Source organism: Rhododendron vialii, chromosome 10a, assembly GCF_030253575.1.
Source record: "Rhododendron vialii isolate Sample 1 chromosome 10a, ASM3025357v1".
In the NCBI taxonomy this organism is placed as follows: Eukaryota; Viridiplantae; Streptophyta; class Magnoliopsida; order Ericales; family Ericaceae; genus Rhododendron; species Rhododendron vialii.
Genome location: NC_080566.1, coordinates 11,318,796 through 11,337,323, shown reverse-complemented (window position 1 = coordinate 11,337,323; position 18,528 = coordinate 11,318,796). Strand labels below are relative to the sequence as shown.

Below are 18,528 nucleotides of genomic sequence, written 5' to 3'. Positions count from 1 at the left end.
AGTTGCGGCGACCGGATGAAAGAAGGGAACGGGGGGCGGGGAAGGGATTTCGTACAAAAACGAAAAAGGGGTGCAACACGAGGACTTCCCAGGGGGTCACCCATCCTAGTACTACTCTCGCCCAAGCACGCTTAACTGCGGAGTTCTGATGGGATCCGGTGCATTAGTGCTGTTATGATCGCACCCGATAGGCACTCCGCTTTCAATTCTTTTGGTCCATTTTTCGGCCCCGTCGGGCACCGCTCCCTCTATCTCTGGCTTTCTTGGCCACGTCTCGCCGGCCGGACCCCGTATCCCGTTGGAGGGATGGCTGCGGCCGAACGTGCCCGCTGACGGGGCTATTTTGGCTCGAAGCTGGAAAAATCGCTGCGAAAACTCTCCGGGAAGATACGGACGGCATGAGCCGAAGTTGCGGCGACCGGATGAAAGAAGGGAACGGGGGGCGGGGAAGAGATTTCGTACAAAAACAAAAAAGGGGTGCAACACGAGGACTTCCCAGGGGGTCACCCATCCTAGTACTACTCTCGCCCAAGCACGCTTAACTGCGTAGTTCTGATGGGATCCGGTGCATTAGTGCTGGTATGATCGCACCCGATAGGCACTCCGCTTTCAATTCTTTTGGTACATTTTTCTGCCCCGTCGGGCACCGCTCCCTCTATCTCTGTCTTTCTTGGCCACGTCTCGCCGGCCGGACCCCGTATCCCGTTGGAGGGATGGCTGCGGCCGAACGTGCCCGCTGACGGGGCTATTTTGGCTCGAAGCTGGAAAAATCGCTGCGAAAACTCTCCGGAAAGATACGGACGGCATGAGCCGAAGTTGCGGCGACCGGATGAAAGAAGGGAACGGGGGGCGGGGAAGGGATTTCGTACAAAAACGAAAAAGGGGTGCAACACGAGGACTTCCCAGGGGGTCACCCATCCTAGTACTACTCTCGCCCAAGCACGCTTAACTGCGGAGTTCTGATGGGATCCGGTGCATTAGTGCTGTTATGATCGCACCCGATAGGCACTCCGCTTTCAATTCTTTTGGTCCATTTTTCTGCCCCGTCGGGCACCGCTCCCTCTATCTCTGGCTTTCTTGGCCACGTCTCGCCGGCCGGACCCCGTATCCCGTTGGAGGGATGGCTGCGGCCGAACGTGCCCGCTGACGGGGCTATTTTGGCTCGCAGCTCGAAAAATCGCTGCGAAAACTCTCCGGGAAGATACGGACGGCATGAGCCGAAGTTGCGGCGACCGGATGAAAGAAGGGAACGGGGGGCGGGGAAGAGATTTCGTACAAAAACAAAAAAGGGGTGCAACACGAGGACTTCCCAGGGGGTCACCCATCCTAGTACTACTCTCGCCCAAGCACGCTTAACTGCGGAGTTCTGATGGGATCCGGTGCATTAGTGCTGGTATGATCGCACCCGATAGGCACTCCGCTTTCAATTCTTTTGGTACATTTTTCTGCCCCGTCGGGCACCGCTCCCTCTATCTCTGTCTTTCTTGGCCACGTCTCGCCGGCCGGACCCCGTATCCCGTTGGAGGGATGGCTGCGGCCGAACGTGCCCGCTGACGGGGCTATTTTGGCTCGCAGCTGGAAAAATCGCTGCGAAAACTCTCCGGGAAGATCCGGACGGCATGAGCCGAAGTTGCGGCGACCGGATGAAAGAAGGGAACGGGGGGCGGGGAAGGGATTTCGTACAAAAACGAAAAAGGGGTGCAACACGAGGACTTCCCAGGGGGTCACCCATCCTAGTACTACTCTCGCCCAAGCACGCTTAACTGCGGAGTTCTGATGGGATCCGGTGCATTAGTGCTGGTATGATCGCACCCGATAGGCACTCCGCTTTCAATTCTTTTGGTCCATTTTTCGGCCCCGTCGGGCACGGCTCACTCTATCTCTGGCTTTCTTGGCCACGTCTCGCCGGCCGGACCCCGTATCCCGTTGGAGGGATGGCTACGGCCGAGAGTGCCCGCTGAAGGGGGCTATTTTGGCTCGCAGCTCGAAAAATCGCTGCAGCGAAAACTCTCCGGGAAGATCCGGACGGAATGAGCCGAAGTTGCGGCGACCGGATGAAAGAAGGGAACGGGGGGCGGGGAAGGGATTTCGTACAAAAACGAAAAAGGGGTGCAACACGAGGACTTCCCAGGGGGTCACCCATCCTAGTACTACTCTCGCCCAAGCACGCTTAACTGCGGAGTTCTGATGGGATCCGGTGCATTAGTGCTGGTATGATCGCACCCGATAGGCACTCCGCTTTCAATTCTTTTGGTCCATTTTTCTGCCCCGTCGGGCACGGCTCACTCTATCTCTGGCTTTCTTGGCCACGTCTCGCCGGCCGGACCCCGTATCCCGTTGGAGGGATGGCTGCGGCCGAACGTGCCCGCTGACGGGGCTATTTTGGCTCGCAGCTGGAAAAATCGCTGCGAAAACTCTCCGGGAAGATCCGGACGGCATGAGCCGAAGTTGCGGCGACCGGATGAAAGAAGGGAACGGGGGGCGGGGAAGGGATTTCGTACAAAAACGAAAAAGGGGTGCAACACGAGGACTTCCCAGGGGGTCACCCATCCTAGTACTACTCTCGCCCAAGCACGCTTAACTGCGGAGTTCTGATGGGATCCGGTGCATTAGTGCTGGTATGATCGCACCCGATAGGCACTCCGCTTTCAATTCTTTTGGTCCATTTTTCTGCCCCGTCGGGCACTGCTCGCTCTATCTCTGGCTTTCTTGGCCACGTCTCGCCGGCCGGACCCCGTATCCCGTTGGAGGGATGGCTGCGGCCGAACGTGCCCGCTGACGGGGCTATTTTGGCTCGAAGCTGGAAAAATCGCTGCGAAAACTCTCCGGAAAGATACGGACGGCATGAGCCGAAGTTGCGGCGACCGGATGAAAGAAGGGAACGGGGGGCGGGGAAGGGATTTCGTACAAAAACGAAAAAGGGGTGCAACACGAGGACTTCCCAGGGGGTCACCCATCCTAGTACTACTCTCGCCCAAGCACGCTTAACTGCGGAGTTCTGATGGGATCCGGTGCATTAGTGCTGTTATGATCGCACCCGATAGGCACTCCGCTTTCAATTCTTTTGGTCCATTTTTCGGCCCCGTCGGGCACCGCTCCCTCTATCTCTGGCTTTCTTGGCCACGTCTCGCCGGCCGGACCCCGTATCCCGTTGGAGGGATGGCTGCGGCCGAACGTGCCCGCTGACGGGGCTATTTTGGCTCGAAGCTGGAAAAATCGCTGCGAAAACTCTCCGGGAAGATACGGACGGCATGAGCCGAAGTTGCGGCGACCGGATGAAAGAAGGGAACGGGGGGCGGGGAAGAGATTTCGTACAAAAACAAAAAAGGGGTGCAACACGAGGACTTCCCAGGGGGTCACCCATCCTAGTACTACTCTCGCCCAAGCACGCTTAACTGCGGAGTTCTGATGGGATCCGGTGCATTAGTGCTGGTATGATCGCACCCGATAGGCACTCCGCTTTCAATTCTTTTGGTACATTTTTCTGCCCCGTCGGGCACCGCTCCCTCTATCTCTGTCTTTCTTGGCCACGTCTCGCCGGCCGGACCCCGTATCCCGTTGGAGGGATGGCTGCGGCCGAACGTGCCCGCTGACGGGGCTATTTTGGCTCGCAGCTGGAAAAATCGCTGCGAAAACTCTCCGGGAAGATCCGGACGGCATGAGCCGAAGTTGCGGCGACCGGATGAAAGAAGGGAACGGGGGGCGGGGAAGGGATTTCGTACAAAAACGAAAAAGGGGTGCAACACGAGGACTTCCCAGGGGGTCACCCATCCTAGTACTACTCTCGCCCAAGCACGCTTAACTGCGGAGTTCTGATGGGATCCGGTGCATTAGTGCTGTTATGATCGCACCCGATAGGCACTCCGCTTTCAATTCTTTTGGTCCATTTTTCGGCCCCGTCGGGCACCGCTCCCTCTATCTCTGGCTTTCTTGGCCACGTCTCGCCGGCCGGACCCCGTATCCCGTTGGAGGGATGGCTGCGGCCGAACGTGCCCGCTGACGGGGCTATTTTGGCTCGAAGCTGGAAAAATCGCTGCGAAAACTCTCCGGGAAGATACGGACGGCATGAGCCGAAGTTGCGGCGACCGGATGAAAGAAGGGAACGGGGGGCGGGGAAGAGATTTCGTACAAAAACAAAAAAGGGGTGCAACACGAGGACTTCCCAGGGGGTCACCCATCCTAGTACTACTCTCGCCCAAGCACGCTTAACTGCGGAGTTCTGATGGGATCCGATGCATTAGTGCTGGTATGATCGCACCCGATAGGCACTCCGCTTTCAATTCTTTTGGTACATTTTTCTGCCCCGTCGGGCACCGCTCCCTCTATCTCTGTCTTTCTTGGCCACGTCTCGCCGGCCGGACCCCGTATCCCGTTGGAGGGATGGCTGCGGCCGAACGTGCCCGCTGACGGGGCTATTTTGGCTCGCAGCTGGAAAAATCGCTGCGAAAACTCTCCGGGAAGATCCGGACGGCATGAGCCGAAGTTGCGGCGACCGGATGAAAGAAGGGAACGGGGGGCGGGGAAGGGATTTCGTACAAAAACGAAAAAGGGGTGCAACACGAGGACTTCCCAGGGGGTCACCCATCCTAGTACTACTCTCGCCCAAGCACGCTTAACTGCGGAGTTCTGATGGGATCCGGTGCATTAGTGCTGTTATGATCGCACCCGATAGGCACTCCGCTTTCAATTCTTTTGGTCCATTTTTCGGCCCCGTCGGGCACCGCTCCCTCTATCTCTGGCTTTCTTGGCCACGTCTCGCCGGCCGGACCCCGTATCCCGTTGGAGGGATGGCTGCGGCCGAACGTGCCCGCTGACGGGGCTATTTTGGCTCGAAGCTGGAAAAATCGCTGCGAAAACTCTCCGGGAAGATACGGACGGCATGAGCCGAAGTTGCGGCGACCGGATGAAAGAAGGGAACGGGGGGCGGGGAAGAGATTTCGTACAAAAACAAAAAAGGGGTGCAACACGAGGACTTCCCAGGGGGTCACCCATCCTAGTACTACTCTCGCCCAAGCACGCTTAACTGCGTAGTTCTGATGGGATCCGGTGCATTAGTGCTGGTATGATCGCACCCGATAGGCACTCCGCTTTCAATTCTTTTGGTACATTTTTCTGCCCCGTCGGGCACCGCTCCCTCTATCTCTGTCTTTCTTGGCCACGTCTCGCCGGCCGGACCCCGTATCCCGTTGGAGGGATGGCTGCGGCCGAACGTGCCCGCTGACGGGGCTATTTTGGCTCGAAGCTGGAAAAATCGCTGCGAAAACTCTCCGGAAAGATACGGACGGCATGAGCCGAAGTTGCGGCGACCGGATGAAAGAAGGGAACGGGGGGCGGGGAAGGGATTTCGTACAAAAACGAAAAAGGGGTGCAACACGAGGACTTCCCAGGGGGTCACCCATCCTAGTACTACTCTCGCCCAAGCACGCTTAACTGCGGAGTTCTGATGGGATCCGGTGCATTAGTGCTGTTATGATCGCACCCGATAGGCACTCCGCTTTCAATTCTTTTGGTCCATTTTTCGGCCCCGTCGGGCACCGCTCCCTCTATCTCTGGCTTTCTTGGCCACGTCTCGCCGGCCGGACCCCGTATCCCGTTGGAGGGATGGCTGCGGCCGAACGTGCCCGCTGACGGGGCTATTTTGGCTCGAAGCTGGAAAAATCGCTGCGAAAACTCTCCGGGAAGATACGGACGGCATGAGCCGAAGTTGCGGCGACCGGATGAAAGAAGGGAACGGGGGGCGGGGAAGAGATTTCGTACAAAAACAAAAAAGGGGTGCAACACGAGGACTTCCCAGGGGGTCACCCATCCTAGTACTACTCTCGCCCAAGCACGCTTAACTGCGGAGTTCTGATGGGATCCGATGCATTAGTGCTGGTATGATCGCACCCGATAGGCACTCCGCTTTCAATTCTTTTGGTACATTTTTCTGCCCCGTCGGGCACCGCTCCCTCTATCTCTGTCTTTCTTGGCCACGTCTCGCCGGCCGGACCCCGTATCCCGTTGGAGGGATGGCTGCGGCCGAACGTGCCCGCTGACGGGGCTATTTTGGCTCGCAGCTGGAAAAATCGCTGCGAAAACTCTCCGGGAAGATCCGGACGGCATGAGCCGAAGTTGCGGCGACCGGATGAAAGAAGGGAACGGGGGGCGGGGAAGGGATTTCGTACAAAAACGAAAAAGGGGTGCAACACGAGGACTTCCCAGGGGGTCACCCATCCTAGTACTACTCTCGCCCAAGCACGCTTAACTGCGGAGTTCTGATGGGATCCGGTGCATTAGTGCTGTTATGATCGCACCCGATAGGCACTCCGCTTTCAATTCTTTTGGTCCATTTTTCGGCCCCGTCGGGCACCGCTCCCTCTATCTCTGGCTTTCTTGGCCACGTCTCGCCGGCCGGACCCCGTATCCCGTTGGAGGGATGGCTGCGGCCGAACGTGCCCGCTGACGGGGCTATTTTGGCTCGAAGCTGGAAAAATCGCTGCGAAAACTCTCCGGGAAGATACGGACGGCATGAGCCGAAGTTGCGGCGACCGGATGAAAGAAGGGAACGGGGGGCGGGGAAGAGATTTCGTACAAAAACAAAAAAGGGGTGCAACACGAGGACTTCCCAGGGGGTCACCCATCCTAGTACTACTCTCGCCCAAGCACGCTTAACTGCGTAGTTCTGATGGGATCCGGTGCATTAGTGCTGGTATGATCGCACCCGATAGGCACTCCGCTTTCAATTCTTTTGGTACATTTTTCTGCCCCGTCGGGCACCGCTCCCTCTATCTCTGTCTTTCTTGGCCACGTCTCGCCGGCCGGACCCCGTATCCCGTTGGAGGGATGGCTGCGGCCGAACGTGCCCGCTGACGGGGCTATTTTGGCTCGAAGCTGGAAAAATCGCTGCGAAAACTCTCCGGAAAGATACGGACGGCATGAGCCGAAGTTGCGGCGACCGGATGAAAGAAGGGAACGGGGGGCGGGGAAGGGATTTCGTACAAAAACGAAAAAGGGGTGCAACACGAGGACTTCCCAGGGGGTCACCCATCCTAGTACTACTCTCGCCCAAGCACGCTTAACTGCGGAGTTCTGATGGGATCCGGTGCATTAGTGCTGTTATGATCGCACCCGATAGGCACTCCGCTTTCAATTCTTTTGGTCCATTTTTCTGCCCCGTCGGGCACCGCTCCCTCTATCTCTGGCTTTCTTGGCCACGTCTCGCCGGCCGGACCCCGTATCCCGTTGGAGGGATGGCTGCGGCCGAACGTGCCCGCTGACGGGGCTATTTTGGCTCGCAGCTCGAAAAATCGCTGCGAAAACTCTCCGGGAAGATACGGACGGCATGAGCCGAAGTTGCGGCGACCGGATGAAAGAAGGGAACGGGGGGCGGGGAAGAGATTTCGTACAAAAACAAAAAAGGGGTGCAACACGAGGACTTCCCAGGGGGTCACCCATCCTAGTACTACTCTCGCCCAAGCACGCTTAACTGCGGAGTTCTGATGGGATCCGGTGCATTAGTGCTGGTATGATCGCACCCGATAGGCACTCCGCTTTCAATTCTTTTGGTACATTTTTCTGCCCCGTCGGGCACCGCTCCCTCTATCTCTGTCTTTCTTGGCCACGTCTCGCCGGCCGGACCCCGTATCCCGTTGGAGGGATGGCTGCGGCCGAACGTGCCCGCTGACGGGGCTATTTTGGCTCGCAGCTGGAAAAATCGCTGCGAAAACTCTCCGGGAAGATCCGGACGGCATGAGCCGAAGTTGCGGCGACCGGATGAAAGAAGGGAACGGGGGGCGGGGAAGGGATTTCGTACAAAAACGAAAAAGGGGTGCAACACGAGGACTTCCCAGGGGGTCACCCATCCTAGTACTACTCTCGCCCAAGCACGCTTAACTGCGGAGTTCTGATGGGATCCGGTGCATTAGTGCTGTTATGATCGCACCCGATAGGCACTCCGCTTTCAATTCTTTTGGTCCATTTTTCGGCCCCGTCGGGCACCGCTCCCTCTATCTCTGGCTTTCTTGGCCACGTCTCGCCGGCCGGACCCCGTATCCCGTTGGAGGGATGGCTGCGGCCGAACGTGCCCGCTGACGGGGCTATTTTGGCTCGAAGCTGGAAAAATCGCTGCGAAAACTCTCCGGGAAGATACGGACGGCATGAGCCGAAGTTGCGGCGACCGGATGAAAGAAGGGAACGGGGGGCGGGGAAGAGATTTCGTACAAAAACAAAAAAGGGGTGCAACACGAGGACTTCCCAGGGGGTCACCCATCCTAGTACTACTCTCGCCCAAGCACGCTTAACTGCGGAGTTCTGATGGGATCCGGTGCATTAGTGCTGGTATGATCGCACCCGATAGGCACTCCGCTTTCAATTCTTTTGGTACATTTTTCTGCCCCGTCGGGCACCGCTCCCTCTATCTCTGTCTTTCTTGGCCACGTCTCGCCGGCCGGACCCCGTATCCCGTTGGAGGGATGGCTGCGGCCGAACGTGCCCGCTGACGGGGCTATTTTGGCTCGCAGCTGGAAAAATCGCTGCGAAAACTCTCCGGGAAGATCCGGACGGCATGAGCCGAAGTTGCGGCGACCGGATGAAAGAAGGGAACGGGGGGCGGGGAAGGGATTTCGTACAAAAACGAAAAAGGGGTGCAACACGAGGACTTCCCAGGGGGTCACCCATCCTAGTACTACTCTCGCCCAAGCACGCTTAACTGCGGAGTTCTGATGGGATCCGGTGCATTAGTGCTGTTATGATCGCACCCGATAGGCACTCCGCTTTCAATTCTTTTGGTCCATTTTTCGGCCCCGTCGGGCACCGCTCCCTCTATCTCTGGCTTTCTTGGCCACGTCTCGCCGGCCGGACCCCGTATCCCGTTGGAGGGATGGCTGCGGCCGAACGTGCCCGCTGACGGGGCTATTTTGGCTCGAAGCTGGAAAAATCGCTGCGAAAACTCTCCGGGAAGATACGGACGGCATGAGCCGAAGTTGCGGCGACCGGATGAAAGAAGGGAACGGGGGGCGGGGAAGAGATTTCGTACAAAAACAAAAAAGGGGTGCAACACGAGGACTTCCCAGGGGGTCACCCATCCTAGTACTACTCTCGCCCAAGCACGCTTAACTGCGGAGTTCTGATGGGATCCGGTGCATTAGTGCTGGTATGATCGCACCCGATAGGCACTCCGCTTTCAATTCTTTTGGTACATTTTTCTGCCCCGTCGGGCACCGCTCCCTCTATCTCTGTCTTTCTTGGCCACGTCTCGCCGGCCGGACCCCGTATCCCGTTGGAGGGATGGCTGCGGCCGAACGTGCCCGCTGACGGGGCTATTTTGGCTCGAAGCTGGAAAAATCGCTGCGAAAACTCTCCGGAAAGATACGGACGGCATGAGCCGAAGTTGCGGCGACCGGATGAAAGAAGGGAACGGGGGGCGGGGAAGGGATTTCGTACAAAAACGAAAAAGGGGTGCAACACGAGGACTTCCCAGGGGGTCACCCATCCTAGTACTACTCTCGCCCAAGCACGCTTAACTGCGGAGTTCTGATGGGATCCGGTGCATTAGTGCTGTTATGATCGCACCCGATAGGCACTCCGCTTTCAATTCTTTTGGTCCATTTTTCTGCCCCGTCGGGCACCGCTCCCTCTATCTCTGGCTTTCTTGGCCACGTCTCGCCGGCCGGACCCCGTATCCCGTTGGAGGGATGGCTGCGGCCGAACGTGCCCGCTGACGGGGCTATTTTGGCTCGCAGCTCGAAAAATCGCTGCGAAAACTCTCCGGGAAGATACGGACGGCATGAGCCGAAGTTGCGGCGACCGGATGAAAGAAGGGAACGGGGGGCGGGGAAGAGATTTCGTACAAAAACAAAAAAGGGGTGCAACACGAGGACTTCCCAGGGGGTCACCCATCCTAGTACTACTCTCGCCCAAGCACGCTTAACTGCGGAGTTCTGATGGGATCCGGTGCATTAGTGCTGGTATGATCGCACCCGATAGGCACTCCGCTTTCAATTCTTTTGGTACATTTTTCTGCCCCGTCGGGCACCGCTCCCTCTATCTCTGTCTTTCTTGGCCACGTCTCGCCGGCCGGACCCCGTATCCCGTTGGAGGGATGGCTGCGGCCGAACGTGCCCGCTGACGGGGCTATTTTGGCTCGAAGCTGGAAAAATCGCTGCGAAAACTCTCCGGGAAGATACGGACGGCATGAGCCGAAGTTGCGGCGACCGGATGAAAGAAGGGAACGGGGGGCGGGGAAGAGATTTCGTACAAAAACGAAAAAGGGGTGCAACACGAGGACTTCCCAGGGGGTCACCCATCCTAGTACTACTCTCGCCCAAGCACGCTTAACTGCGGAGTTCTGATGGGATCCGGTGCATTAGTGCTGGTATGATCGCACCCGATAGGCACTCCGCTTTCAATTCTTTTGGTACATTTTTCTGCCCCGTCGGGCACCGCTCCCTCTATCTCTGTCTTTCTTGGCCACGTCTCGCCGGCCGGACCCCGTATCCCGTTGGAGGGATGGCTGCGGCCGAACGTGCCCGCTGACGGGGCTATTTTGGCTCGAAGCTGGAAAAATCGCTGCGAAAACTCTCCGGAAAGATACGGACGGCATGAGCCGAAGTTGCGGCGACCGGATGAAAGAAGGGAACGGGGGGCGGGGAAGGGATTTCGTACAAAAACGAAAAAGGGGTGCAACACGAGGACTTCCCAGGGGGTCACCCATCCTAGTACTACTCTCGCCCAAGCACGCTTAACTGCGGAGTTCTGATGGGATCCGGTGCATTAGTGCTGTTATGATCGCACCCGATAGGCACTCCGCTTTCAATTCTTTTGGTCCATTTTTCTGCCCCGTCGGGCACCGCTCCCTCTATCTCTGGCTTTCTTGGCCACGTCTCGCCGGCCGGACCCCGTATCCCGTTGGAGGGATGGCTGCGGCCGAACGTGCCCGCTGACGGGGCTATTTTGGCTCGCAGCTCGAAAAATCGCTGCGAAAACTCTCCGGGAAGATACGGACGGCATGAGCCGAAGTTGCGGCGACCGGATGAAAGAAGGGAACGGGGGGCGGGGAAGAGATTTCGTACAAAAACAAAAAAGGGGTGCAACACGAGGACTTCCCAGGGGGTCACCCATCCTAGTACTACTCTCGCCCAAGCACGCTTAACTGCGGAGTTCTGATGGGATCCGGTGCATTAGTGCTGGTATGATCGCACCCGATAGGCACTCCGCTTTCAATTCTTTTGGTACATTTTTCTGCCCCGTCGGGCACCGCTCCCTCTATCTCTGTCTTTCTTGGCCACGTCTCGCCGGCCGGACCCCGTATCCCGTTGGAGGGATGGCTGCGGCCGAACGTGCCCGCTGACGGGGCTATTTTGGCTCGAAGCTGGAAAAATCGCTGCGAAAACTCTCCGGGAAGATACGGACGGCATGAGCCGAAGTTGCGGCGACCGGATGAAAGAAGGGAACGGGGGGCGGGGAAGAGATTTCGTACAAAAACGAAAAAGGGGTGCAACACGAGGACTTCCCAGGGGGTCACCCATCCTAGTACTACTCTCGCCCAAGCACGCTTAACTGCGGAGTTCTGATGGGATCCGGTGCATTAGTGCTGGTATGATCGCACCCGATAGGCACTCCGCTTTCAATTCTTTTGGTACATTTTTCTGCCCCGTCGGGCACCGCTCCCTCTATCTCTGTCTTTCTTGGCCACGTCTCGCCGGCCGGACCCCGTATCCCGTTGGAGGGATGGCTGCGGCCGAACGTGCCCGCTGACGGGGCTATTTTGGCTCGAAGCTGGAAAAATCGCTGCGAAAACTCTCCGGAAAGATACGGACGGCATGAGCCGAAGTTGCGGCGACCGGATGAAAGAAGGGAACGGGGGGCGGGGAAGGGATTTCGTACAAAAACGAAAAAGGGGTGCAACACGAGGACTTCCCAGGGGGTCACCCATCCTAGTACTACTCTCGCCCAAGCACGCTTAACTGCGGAGTTCTGATGGGATCCGGTGCATTAGTGCTGTTATGATCGCACCCGATAGGCACTCCGCTTTCAATTCTTTTGGTCCATTTTTCTGCCCCGTCGGGCACCGCTCCCTCTATCTCTGGCTTTCTTGGCCACGTCTCGCCGGCCGGACCCCGTATCCCGTTGGAGGGATGGCTGCGGCCGAACGTGCCCGCTGACGGGGCTATTTTGGCTCGCAGCTCGAAAAATCGCTGCGAAAACTCTCCGGGAAGATACGGACGGCATGAGCCGAAGTTGCGGCGACCGGATGAAAGAAGGGAACGGGGGGCGGGGAAGAGATTTCGTACAAAAACAAAAAAGGGGTGCAACACGAGGACTTCCCAGGGGGTCACCCATCCTAGTACTACTCTCGCCCAAGCACGCTTAACTGCGGAGTTCTGATGGGATCCGGTGCATTAGTGCTGGTATGATCGCACCCGATAGGCACTCCGCTTTCAATTCTTTTGGTACATTTTTCTGCCCCGTCGGGCACCGCTCCCTCTATCTCTGTCTTTCTTGGCCACGTCTCGCCGGCCGGACCCCGTATCCCGTTGGAGGGATGGCTGCGGCCGAACGTGCCCGCTGACGGGGCTATTTTGGCTCGCAGCTGGAAAAATCGCTGCGAAAACTCTCCGGGAAGATCCGGACGGCATGAGCCGAAGTTGCGGCGACCGGATGAAAGAAGGGAACGGGGGGCGGGGAAGGGATTTCGTACAAAAACGAAAAAGGGGTGCAACACGAGGACTTCCCAGGGGGTCACCCATCCTAGTACTACTCTCGCCCAAGCACGCTTAACTGCGGAGTTCTGATGGGATCCGGTGCATTAGTGCTGTTATGATCGCACCCGATAGGCACTCCGCTTTCAATTCTTTTGGTCCATTTTTCGGCCCCGTCGGGCACCGCTCCCTCTATCTCTGGCTTTCTTGGCCACGTCTCGCCGGCCGGACCCCGTATCCCGTTGGAGGGATGGCTGCGGCCGAACGTGCCCGCTGACGGGGCTATTTTGGCTCGAAGCTGGAAAAATCGCTGCGAAAACTCTCCGGGAAGATACGGACGGCATGAGCCGAAGTTGCGGCGACCGGATGAAAGAAGGGAACGGGGGGCGGGGAAGAGATTTCGTACAAAAACAAAAAAGGGGTGCAACACGAGGACTTCCCAGGGGGTCACCCATCCTAGTACTACTCTCGCCCAAGCACGCTTAACTGCGGAGTTCTGATGGGATCCGGTGCATTAGTGCTGGTATGATCGCACCCGATAGGCACTCCGCTTTCAATTCTTTTGGTACATTTTTCTGCCCCGTCGGGCACCGCTCCCTCTATCTCTGTCTTTCTTGGCCACGTCTCGCCGGCCGGACCCCGTATCCCGTTGGAGGGATGGCTGCGGCCGAACGTGCCCGCTGACGGGGCTATTTTGGCTCGAAGCTGGAAAAATCGCTGCGAAAACTCTCCGGAAAGATACGGACGGCATGAGCCGAAGTTGCGGCGACCGGATGAAAGAAGGGAACGGGGGGCGGGGAAGGGATTTCGTACAAAAACGAAAAAGGGGTGCAACACGAGGACTTCCCAGGGGGTCACCCATCCTAGTACTACTCTCGCCCAAGCACGCTTAACTGCGGAGTTCTGATGGGATCCGGTGCATTAGTGCTGTTATGATCGCACCCGATAGGCACTCCGCTTTCAATTCTTTTGGTCCATTTTTCTGCCCCGTCGGGCACCGCTCCCTCTATCTCTGGCTTTCTTGGCCACGTCTCGCCGGCCGGACCCCGTATCCCGTTGGAGGGATGGCTGCGGCCGAACGTGCCCGCTGACGGGGCTATTTTGGCTCGCAGCTCGAAAAATCGCTGCGAAAACTCTCCGGGAAGATACGGACGGCATGAGCCGAAGTTGCGGCGACCGGATGAAAGAAGGGAACGGGGGGCGGGGAAGAGATTTCGTACAAAAACAAAAAAGGGGTGCAACACGAGGACTTCCCAGGGGGTCACCCATCCTAGTACTACTCTCGCCCAAGCACGCTTAACTGCGGAGTTCTGATGGGATCCGGTGCATTAGTGCTGGTATGATCGCACCCGATAGGCACTCCGCTTTCAATTCTTTTGGTACATTTTTCTGCCCCGTCGGGCACCGCTCCCTCTATCTCTGTCTTTCTTGGCCACGTCTCGCCGGCCGGACCCCGTATCCCGTTGGAGGGATGGCTGCGGCCGAACGTGCCCGCTGACGGGGCTATTTTGGCTCGAAGCTGGAAAAATCGCTGCGAAAACTCTCCGGGAAGATACGGACGGCATGAGCCGAAGTTGCGGCGACCGGATGAAAGAAGGGAACGGGGGGCGGGGAAGAGATTTCGTACAAAAACGAAAAAGGGGTGCAACACGAGGACTTCCCAGGGGGTCACCCATCCTAGTACTACTCTCGCCCAAGCACGCTTAACTGCGGAGTTCTGATGGGATCCGGTGCATTAGTGCTGGTATGATCGCACCCGATAGGCACTCCGCTTTCAATTCTTTTGGTACATTTTTCTGCCCCGTCGGGCACCGCTCCCTCTATCTCTGTCTTTCTTGGCCACGTCTCGCCGGCCGGACCCCGTATCCCGTTGGAGGGATGGCTGCGGCCGAACGTGCCCGCTGACGGGGCTATTTTGGCTCGAAGCTGGAAAAATCGCTGCGAAAACTCTCCGGAAAGATACGGACGGCATGAGCCGAAGTTGCGGCGACCGGATGAAAGAAGGGAACGGGGGGCGGGGAAGGGATTTCGTACAAAAACGAAAAAGGGGTGCAACACGAGGACTTCCCAGGGGGTCACCCATCCTAGTACTACTCTCGCCCAAGCACGCTTAACTGCGGAGTTCTGATGGGATCCGGTGCATTAGTGCTGTTATGATCGCACCCGATAGGCACTCCGCTTTCAATTCTTTTGGTCCATTTTTCTGCCCCGTCGGGCACCGCTCCCTCTATCTCTGGCTTTCTTGGCCACGTCTCGCCGGCCGGACCCCGTATCCCGTTGGAGGGATGGCTGCGGCCGAACGTGCCCGCTGACGGGGCTATTTTGGCTCGCAGCTCGAAAAATCGCTGCGAAAACTCTCCGGGAAGATACGGACGGCATGAGCCGAAGTTGCGGCGACCGGATGAAAGAAGGGAACGGGGGGCGGGGAAGAGATTTCGTACAAAAACAAAAAAGGGGTGCAACACGAGGACTTCCCAGGGGGTCACCCATCCTAGTACTACTCTCGCCCAAGCACGCTTAACTGCGGAGTTCTGATGGGATCCGGTGCATTAGTGCTGGTATGATCGCACCCGATAGGCACTCCGCTTTCAATTCTTTTGGTATATTTTTCTGCCCCGTCGGGCACCGCTCCCTCTATCTCTGTCTTTCTTGGCCACGTCTCGCCGGCCGGACCCCGTATCCCGTTGGAGGGATGGCTGCGGCCGAACGTGCCCGCTGACGGGGCTATTTTGGCTCGCAGCTGGAAAAATCGCTGCGAAAACTCTCCGGGAAGATCCGGACGGCATGAGCCGAAGTTGCGGCGACCGGATGAAAGAAGGGAACGGGGGGCGGGGAAGGGATTTCGTACAAAAACGAAAAAGGGGTGCAACACGAGGACTTCCCAGGGGGTCACCCATCCTAGTACTACTCTCGCCCAAGCACGCTTAACTGCGGAGTTCTGATGGGATCCGGTGCATTAGTGCTGGTATGATCGCACCCGATAGGCACTCCGCTTTCAATTCTTTTGGTACATTTTTCTGCCCCGTCGGGCACCGCTCCCTCTATCTCTGTCTTTCTTGGCCACGTCTCGCCGGCCGGACCCCGTATCCCGTTGGAGGGATGGCTGCGGCCGAACGTGCCCGCTGACGGGGCTATTTTGGCTCGCAGCTGGAAAAATCGCTGCGAAAACTCTCCGGGAAGATCCGGACGGCATGAGCCGAAGTTGCGGCGACCGGATGAAAGAAGGGAACGGGGGGCGGGGAAGGGATTTCGTACAAAAACGAAAAAGGGGTGCAACACGAGGACTTCCCAGGGGGTCACCCATCCTAGTACTACTCTCGCCCAAGCACGCTTAACTGCGGAGTTCTGATGGGATCCGGTGCATTAGTGCTGGTATGATCGCACCCGATAGGCACTCCGCTTTCAATTCTTTTGGTATATTTTTCTGCCCCGTCGGGCACCGCTCCCTCTATCTCTGTCTTTCTTGGCCACGTCTCGCCGGCCGGACCCCGTATCCCGTTGGAGGGATGGCTGCGGCCGAACGTGCCCGCTGACGGGGCTATTTTGGCTCGCAGCTGGAAAAATCGCTGCGAAAACTCTCCGGGAAGATCCGGACGGCATGAGCCGAAGTTGCGGCGACCGGATGAAAGAAGGGAACGGGGGGCGGGGAAGGGATTTCGTACAAAAACGAAAAAGGGGTGCAACACGAGGACTTCCCAGGGGGTCACCCATCCTAGTACTACTCTCGCCCAAGCACGCTTAACTGCGGAGTTCTGATGGGATCCGGTGCATTAGTGCTGGTATGATCGCACCCGATAGGCACTCCGCTTTCAATTCTTTTGGTCCATTTTTCTGCCCCGTCGGGCACTGCTCGCTCTATCTCTGGCTTTCTTGGCCACGTCTCGCCGGCCGGACCCCGTATCCCGTTGGAGGGATGGCTGCGGCCGAACGTGCCCGCTGACGGGGCTATTTTGGCTCGAAGCTGGAAAAATCGCTGCGAAAACTCTCCGGAAAGATACGGACGGCATGAGCCGAAGTTGCGGCGACCGGATGAAAGAAGGGAACGGGGGGCGGGGAAGGGATTTCGTACAAAAACGAAAAAGGGGTGCAACACGAGGACTTCCCAGGGGGTCACCCATCCTAGTACTACTCTCGCCCAAGCACGCTTAACTGCGGAGTTCTGATGGGATCCGGTGCATTAGTGCTGTTATGATCGCACCCGATAGGCACTCCGCTTTCAATTCTTTTGGTCCATTTTTCGGCCCCGTCGGGCACCGCTCCCTCTATCTCTGGCTTTCTTGGCCACGTCTCGCCGGCCGGACCCCGTATCCCGTTGGAGGGATGGCTGCGGCCGAACGTGCCCGCTGACGGGGCTATTTTGGCTCGAAGCTGGAAAAATCGCTGCGAAAACTCTCCGGGAAGATACGGACGGCATGAGCCGAAGTTGCGGCGACCGGATGAAAGAAGGGAACGGGGGGCGGGGAAGAGATTTCGTACAAAAACAAAAAAGGGGTGCAACACGAGGACTTCCCAGGGGGTCACCCATCCTAGTACTACTCTCGCCCAAGCACGCTTAACTGCGGAGTTCTGATGGGATCCGGTGCATTAGTGCTGGTATGATCGCACCCGATAGGCACTCCGCTTTCAATTCTTTTGGTACATTTTTCGGCCCCGTCGGGCACCGCTCCCTCTATCTCTGTCTTTCTTGGCCACGTCTCGCCGGCCGGACCCCGTATCCCGTTGGAGGGATGGCTGCGGCCGAACGTGCCCGCTGACGGGGCTATTTTGGCTCGAAGCTGGAAAAATCGCTGCGAAAACTCTCCGGAAAGATACGGACGGCATGAGCCGAAGTTGCGGCGACCGGATGAAAGAAGGGAACGGGGGGCGGGGAAGGGATTTCGTACAAAAACGAAAAAGGGGTGCAACACGAGGACTTCCCAGGGGGTCACCCATCCTAGTACTACTCTCGCCCAAGCACGCTTAACTGCGGAGTTCTGATGGGATCCGGTGCATTAGTGCTGTTATGATCGCACCCGATAGGAACTCCGCTTTCAATTCTTTTGGTCCATTTTTCTGCCCCGTCGGGCACCGCTCCCTCTATCTCTGGCTTTCTTGGCCACGTCTCGCCGGCCGGACCCCGTATCCCGTTGGAGGGATGGCTGCGGCCGAACGTGCCCGCTGACGGGGCTATTTTGGCTCGAAGCTGGAAAAATCGCTGCGAAAACTCTCCGGGAAGATACGGACGGCATGAGCCGAAGTTGCGGCGACCGGATGAAAGAAGGGAACGGGGGGCGGGGAAGAGATTTCGTACAAAAACAAAAAAGGGGTGCAACACGAGGACTTCCCAGGGGGTCACCCATCCTAGTACTACTCTCGCCCAAGCACGCTTAACTGCGGAGTTCTGATGGGATCCGGTGCATTAGTGCTGGTATGATCGCACCCGATAGGCACTCCGCTTTCAATTCTTTTGGTACATTTTTCGGCCCCGTCGGGCACCGCTCCCTCTATCTCTGTCTTTCTTGGCCACGTCTCGCCGGCCGGACCCCGTATCCCGTTGGAGGGATGGCTGCGGCCGAACGTGCCCGCTGACGGGGCTATTTTGGCTCGCAGCTGGAAAAATCGCTGCGAAAACTCTCCGGGAAGATCCGGACGGCATGAGCCGAAGTTGCGGCGACCGGATGAAAGAAGGGAACGGGGGGCGGGGAAGGGATTTCGTACAAAAACGAAAAAGGGGTGCAACACGAGGACTTCCCAGGGGGTCACCCATCCTAGTACTACTCTCGCCCAAGCACGCTTAACTGCGGAGTTCTGATGGGATCCGGTGCATTAGTGCTGGTATGATCGCACCCGATAGGCACTCCGCTTTCAATTC

The 18,528-nt window shown here is 57.8% G+C and overlaps 46 non-coding genes across 46 annotated transcripts; all 46 read right to left on the bottom strand.

The window, feature by feature from the left end:
* Nucleotides 1–67: 67 nt before the first annotated feature.
* On the bottom strand, nucleotides 68–186 carry LOC131305449 (5S ribosomal RNA). Its single transcript, XR_009193031.1, has one exon. It is a non-coding gene; the product is annotated as a 5S ribosomal RNA (ribosomal RNA).
* A 288-nt stretch (nucleotides 187–474) lies between these two features.
* Nucleotides 475–593, bottom strand: LOC131305503 (5S ribosomal RNA). Its single transcript, XR_009193082.1, has one exon. It is a non-coding gene; the product is annotated as a 5S ribosomal RNA (ribosomal RNA).
* A 288-nt stretch (nucleotides 594–881) lies between these two features.
* Nucleotides 882–1,000, bottom strand: LOC131305448 (5S ribosomal RNA). The gene has a single exon (XR_009193030.1). It is a non-coding gene; the product is annotated as a 5S ribosomal RNA (ribosomal RNA).
* A 288-nt stretch (nucleotides 1,001–1,288) lies between these two features.
* Nucleotides 1,289–1,407, bottom strand: LOC131305866 (5S ribosomal RNA). Its single transcript, XR_009193418.1, has one exon. It is a non-coding gene; the product is annotated as a 5S ribosomal RNA (ribosomal RNA).
* Nucleotides 1,408–1,695: 288 nt separating this feature from the next.
* Nucleotides 1,696–1,814, bottom strand: LOC131305865 (5S ribosomal RNA). The gene has a single exon (XR_009193417.1). It is a non-coding gene; the product is annotated as a 5S ribosomal RNA (ribosomal RNA).
* Nucleotides 1,815–2,106: 292 nt separating this feature from the next.
* LOC131305864 (5S ribosomal RNA) lies at nucleotides 2,107–2,225 on the bottom strand. Its single transcript, XR_009193416.1, has one exon. It is a non-coding gene; the product is annotated as a 5S ribosomal RNA (ribosomal RNA).
* A 288-nt stretch (nucleotides 2,226–2,513) lies between these two features.
* LOC131305863 (5S ribosomal RNA) lies at nucleotides 2,514–2,632 on the bottom strand. Its single transcript, XR_009193415.1, has one exon. It is a non-coding gene; the product is annotated as a 5S ribosomal RNA (ribosomal RNA).
* A 288-nt stretch (nucleotides 2,633–2,920) lies between these two features.
* LOC131305446 (5S ribosomal RNA) lies at nucleotides 2,921–3,039 on the bottom strand. The gene has a single exon (XR_009193028.1). It is a non-coding gene; the product is annotated as a 5S ribosomal RNA (ribosomal RNA).
* A 288-nt stretch (nucleotides 3,040–3,327) lies between these two features.
* LOC131305862 (5S ribosomal RNA) lies at nucleotides 3,328–3,446 on the bottom strand. The gene has a single exon (XR_009193414.1). It is a non-coding gene; the product is annotated as a 5S ribosomal RNA (ribosomal RNA).
* Nucleotides 3,447–3,734: 288 nt separating this feature from the next.
* On the bottom strand, nucleotides 3,735–3,853 carry LOC131305445 (5S ribosomal RNA). Its single transcript, XR_009193027.1, has one exon. It is a non-coding gene; the product is annotated as a 5S ribosomal RNA (ribosomal RNA).
* A 288-nt stretch (nucleotides 3,854–4,141) lies between these two features.
* Nucleotides 4,142–4,260, bottom strand: LOC131305208 (5S ribosomal RNA). Its single transcript, XR_009192804.1, has one exon. It is a non-coding gene; the product is annotated as a 5S ribosomal RNA (ribosomal RNA).
* Nucleotides 4,261–4,548: 288 nt separating this feature from the next.
* LOC131305444 (5S ribosomal RNA) lies at nucleotides 4,549–4,667 on the bottom strand. Its single transcript, XR_009193026.1, has one exon. It is a non-coding gene; the product is annotated as a 5S ribosomal RNA (ribosomal RNA).
* A 288-nt stretch (nucleotides 4,668–4,955) lies between these two features.
* Nucleotides 4,956–5,074, bottom strand: LOC131305502 (5S ribosomal RNA). Its single transcript, XR_009193081.1, has one exon. It is a non-coding gene; the product is annotated as a 5S ribosomal RNA (ribosomal RNA).
* A 288-nt stretch (nucleotides 5,075–5,362) lies between these two features.
* Nucleotides 5,363–5,481, bottom strand: LOC131305443 (5S ribosomal RNA). Its single transcript, XR_009193025.1, has one exon. It is a non-coding gene; the product is annotated as a 5S ribosomal RNA (ribosomal RNA).
* A 288-nt stretch (nucleotides 5,482–5,769) lies between these two features.
* On the bottom strand, nucleotides 5,770–5,888 carry LOC131305207 (5S ribosomal RNA). Its single transcript, XR_009192803.1, has one exon. It is a non-coding gene; the product is annotated as a 5S ribosomal RNA (ribosomal RNA).
* A 288-nt stretch (nucleotides 5,889–6,176) lies between these two features.
* On the bottom strand, nucleotides 6,177–6,295 carry LOC131305442 (5S ribosomal RNA). The gene has a single exon (XR_009193024.1). It is a non-coding gene; the product is annotated as a 5S ribosomal RNA (ribosomal RNA).
* Nucleotides 6,296–6,583: 288 nt separating this feature from the next.
* Nucleotides 6,584–6,702, bottom strand: LOC131305501 (5S ribosomal RNA). The gene has a single exon (XR_009193080.1). It is a non-coding gene; the product is annotated as a 5S ribosomal RNA (ribosomal RNA).
* A 288-nt stretch (nucleotides 6,703–6,990) lies between these two features.
* Nucleotides 6,991–7,109, bottom strand: LOC131305440 (5S ribosomal RNA). The gene has a single exon (XR_009193023.1). It is a non-coding gene; the product is annotated as a 5S ribosomal RNA (ribosomal RNA).
* A 288-nt stretch (nucleotides 7,110–7,397) lies between these two features.
* LOC131305861 (5S ribosomal RNA) lies at nucleotides 7,398–7,516 on the bottom strand. Its single transcript, XR_009193413.1, has one exon. It is a non-coding gene; the product is annotated as a 5S ribosomal RNA (ribosomal RNA).
* Nucleotides 7,517–7,804: 288 nt separating this feature from the next.
* On the bottom strand, nucleotides 7,805–7,923 carry LOC131305439 (5S ribosomal RNA). The gene has a single exon (XR_009193022.1). It is a non-coding gene; the product is annotated as a 5S ribosomal RNA (ribosomal RNA).
* Nucleotides 7,924–8,211: 288 nt separating this feature from the next.
* On the bottom strand, nucleotides 8,212–8,330 carry LOC131305860 (5S ribosomal RNA). Its single transcript, XR_009193412.1, has one exon. It is a non-coding gene; the product is annotated as a 5S ribosomal RNA (ribosomal RNA).
* Nucleotides 8,331–8,618: 288 nt separating this feature from the next.
* On the bottom strand, nucleotides 8,619–8,737 carry LOC131305438 (5S ribosomal RNA). Its single transcript, XR_009193021.1, has one exon. It is a non-coding gene; the product is annotated as a 5S ribosomal RNA (ribosomal RNA).
* Nucleotides 8,738–9,025: 288 nt separating this feature from the next.
* On the bottom strand, nucleotides 9,026–9,144 carry LOC131305858 (5S ribosomal RNA). Its single transcript, XR_009193410.1, has one exon. It is a non-coding gene; the product is annotated as a 5S ribosomal RNA (ribosomal RNA).
* A 288-nt stretch (nucleotides 9,145–9,432) lies between these two features.
* On the bottom strand, nucleotides 9,433–9,551 carry LOC131305437 (5S ribosomal RNA). Its single transcript, XR_009193020.1, has one exon. It is a non-coding gene; the product is annotated as a 5S ribosomal RNA (ribosomal RNA).
* Nucleotides 9,552–9,839: 288 nt separating this feature from the next.
* On the bottom strand, nucleotides 9,840–9,958 carry LOC131305856 (5S ribosomal RNA). The gene has a single exon (XR_009193409.1). It is a non-coding gene; the product is annotated as a 5S ribosomal RNA (ribosomal RNA).
* Nucleotides 9,959–10,246: 288 nt separating this feature from the next.
* Nucleotides 10,247–10,365, bottom strand: LOC131305847 (5S ribosomal RNA). The gene has a single exon (XR_009193402.1). It is a non-coding gene; the product is annotated as a 5S ribosomal RNA (ribosomal RNA).
* A 288-nt stretch (nucleotides 10,366–10,653) lies between these two features.
* Nucleotides 10,654–10,772, bottom strand: LOC131305436 (5S ribosomal RNA). Its single transcript, XR_009193019.1, has one exon. It is a non-coding gene; the product is annotated as a 5S ribosomal RNA (ribosomal RNA).
* A 288-nt stretch (nucleotides 10,773–11,060) lies between these two features.
* On the bottom strand, nucleotides 11,061–11,179 carry LOC131305835 (5S ribosomal RNA). The gene has a single exon (XR_009193392.1). It is a non-coding gene; the product is annotated as a 5S ribosomal RNA (ribosomal RNA).
* Nucleotides 11,180–11,467: 288 nt separating this feature from the next.
* Nucleotides 11,468–11,586, bottom strand: LOC131305823 (5S ribosomal RNA). Its single transcript, XR_009193381.1, has one exon. It is a non-coding gene; the product is annotated as a 5S ribosomal RNA (ribosomal RNA).
* A 288-nt stretch (nucleotides 11,587–11,874) lies between these two features.
* LOC131305434 (5S ribosomal RNA) lies at nucleotides 11,875–11,993 on the bottom strand. The gene has a single exon (XR_009193017.1). It is a non-coding gene; the product is annotated as a 5S ribosomal RNA (ribosomal RNA).
* Nucleotides 11,994–12,281: 288 nt separating this feature from the next.
* Nucleotides 12,282–12,400, bottom strand: LOC131305812 (5S ribosomal RNA). Its single transcript, XR_009193369.1, has one exon. It is a non-coding gene; the product is annotated as a 5S ribosomal RNA (ribosomal RNA).
* A 288-nt stretch (nucleotides 12,401–12,688) lies between these two features.
* Nucleotides 12,689–12,807, bottom strand: LOC131305433 (5S ribosomal RNA). Its single transcript, XR_009193016.1, has one exon. It is a non-coding gene; the product is annotated as a 5S ribosomal RNA (ribosomal RNA).
* Nucleotides 12,808–13,095: 288 nt separating this feature from the next.
* LOC131305800 (5S ribosomal RNA) lies at nucleotides 13,096–13,214 on the bottom strand. The gene has a single exon (XR_009193357.1). It is a non-coding gene; the product is annotated as a 5S ribosomal RNA (ribosomal RNA).
* Nucleotides 13,215–13,502: 288 nt separating this feature from the next.
* On the bottom strand, nucleotides 13,503–13,621 carry LOC131305432 (5S ribosomal RNA). The gene has a single exon (XR_009193015.1). It is a non-coding gene; the product is annotated as a 5S ribosomal RNA (ribosomal RNA).
* A 288-nt stretch (nucleotides 13,622–13,909) lies between these two features.
* On the bottom strand, nucleotides 13,910–14,028 carry LOC131305788 (5S ribosomal RNA). Its single transcript, XR_009193346.1, has one exon. It is a non-coding gene; the product is annotated as a 5S ribosomal RNA (ribosomal RNA).
* Nucleotides 14,029–14,316: 288 nt separating this feature from the next.
* LOC131305776 (5S ribosomal RNA) lies at nucleotides 14,317–14,435 on the bottom strand. Its single transcript, XR_009193335.1, has one exon. It is a non-coding gene; the product is annotated as a 5S ribosomal RNA (ribosomal RNA).
* A 288-nt stretch (nucleotides 14,436–14,723) lies between these two features.
* LOC131305431 (5S ribosomal RNA) lies at nucleotides 14,724–14,842 on the bottom strand. The gene has a single exon (XR_009193014.1). It is a non-coding gene; the product is annotated as a 5S ribosomal RNA (ribosomal RNA).
* A 288-nt stretch (nucleotides 14,843–15,130) lies between these two features.
* LOC131305763 (5S ribosomal RNA) lies at nucleotides 15,131–15,249 on the bottom strand. The gene has a single exon (XR_009193324.1). It is a non-coding gene; the product is annotated as a 5S ribosomal RNA (ribosomal RNA).
* A 288-nt stretch (nucleotides 15,250–15,537) lies between these two features.
* LOC131305751 (5S ribosomal RNA) lies at nucleotides 15,538–15,656 on the bottom strand. The gene has a single exon (XR_009193313.1). It is a non-coding gene; the product is annotated as a 5S ribosomal RNA (ribosomal RNA).
* A 288-nt stretch (nucleotides 15,657–15,944) lies between these two features.
* LOC131305740 (5S ribosomal RNA) lies at nucleotides 15,945–16,063 on the bottom strand. Its single transcript, XR_009193302.1, has one exon. It is a non-coding gene; the product is annotated as a 5S ribosomal RNA (ribosomal RNA).
* Nucleotides 16,064–16,351: 288 nt separating this feature from the next.
* LOC131305728 (5S ribosomal RNA) lies at nucleotides 16,352–16,470 on the bottom strand. Its single transcript, XR_009193292.1, has one exon. It is a non-coding gene; the product is annotated as a 5S ribosomal RNA (ribosomal RNA).
* A 288-nt stretch (nucleotides 16,471–16,758) lies between these two features.
* LOC131305430 (5S ribosomal RNA) lies at nucleotides 16,759–16,877 on the bottom strand. The gene has a single exon (XR_009193013.1). It is a non-coding gene; the product is annotated as a 5S ribosomal RNA (ribosomal RNA).
* A 288-nt stretch (nucleotides 16,878–17,165) lies between these two features.
* LOC131305722 (5S ribosomal RNA) lies at nucleotides 17,166–17,284 on the bottom strand. Its single transcript, XR_009193286.1, has one exon. It is a non-coding gene; the product is annotated as a 5S ribosomal RNA (ribosomal RNA).
* A 288-nt stretch (nucleotides 17,285–17,572) lies between these two features.
* Nucleotides 17,573–17,691, bottom strand: LOC131305429 (5S ribosomal RNA). The gene has a single exon (XR_009193012.1). It is a non-coding gene; the product is annotated as a 5S ribosomal RNA (ribosomal RNA).
* A 288-nt stretch (nucleotides 17,692–17,979) lies between these two features.
* On the bottom strand, nucleotides 17,980–18,098 carry LOC131305714 (5S ribosomal RNA). The gene has a single exon (XR_009193284.1). It is a non-coding gene; the product is annotated as a 5S ribosomal RNA (ribosomal RNA).
* A 288-nt stretch (nucleotides 18,099–18,386) lies between these two features.
* On the bottom strand, nucleotides 18,387–18,505 carry LOC131305702 (5S ribosomal RNA). The gene has a single exon (XR_009193273.1). It is a non-coding gene; the product is annotated as a 5S ribosomal RNA (ribosomal RNA).
* Between the last annotated feature and the right edge of the window lie 23 nt (nucleotides 18,506–18,528).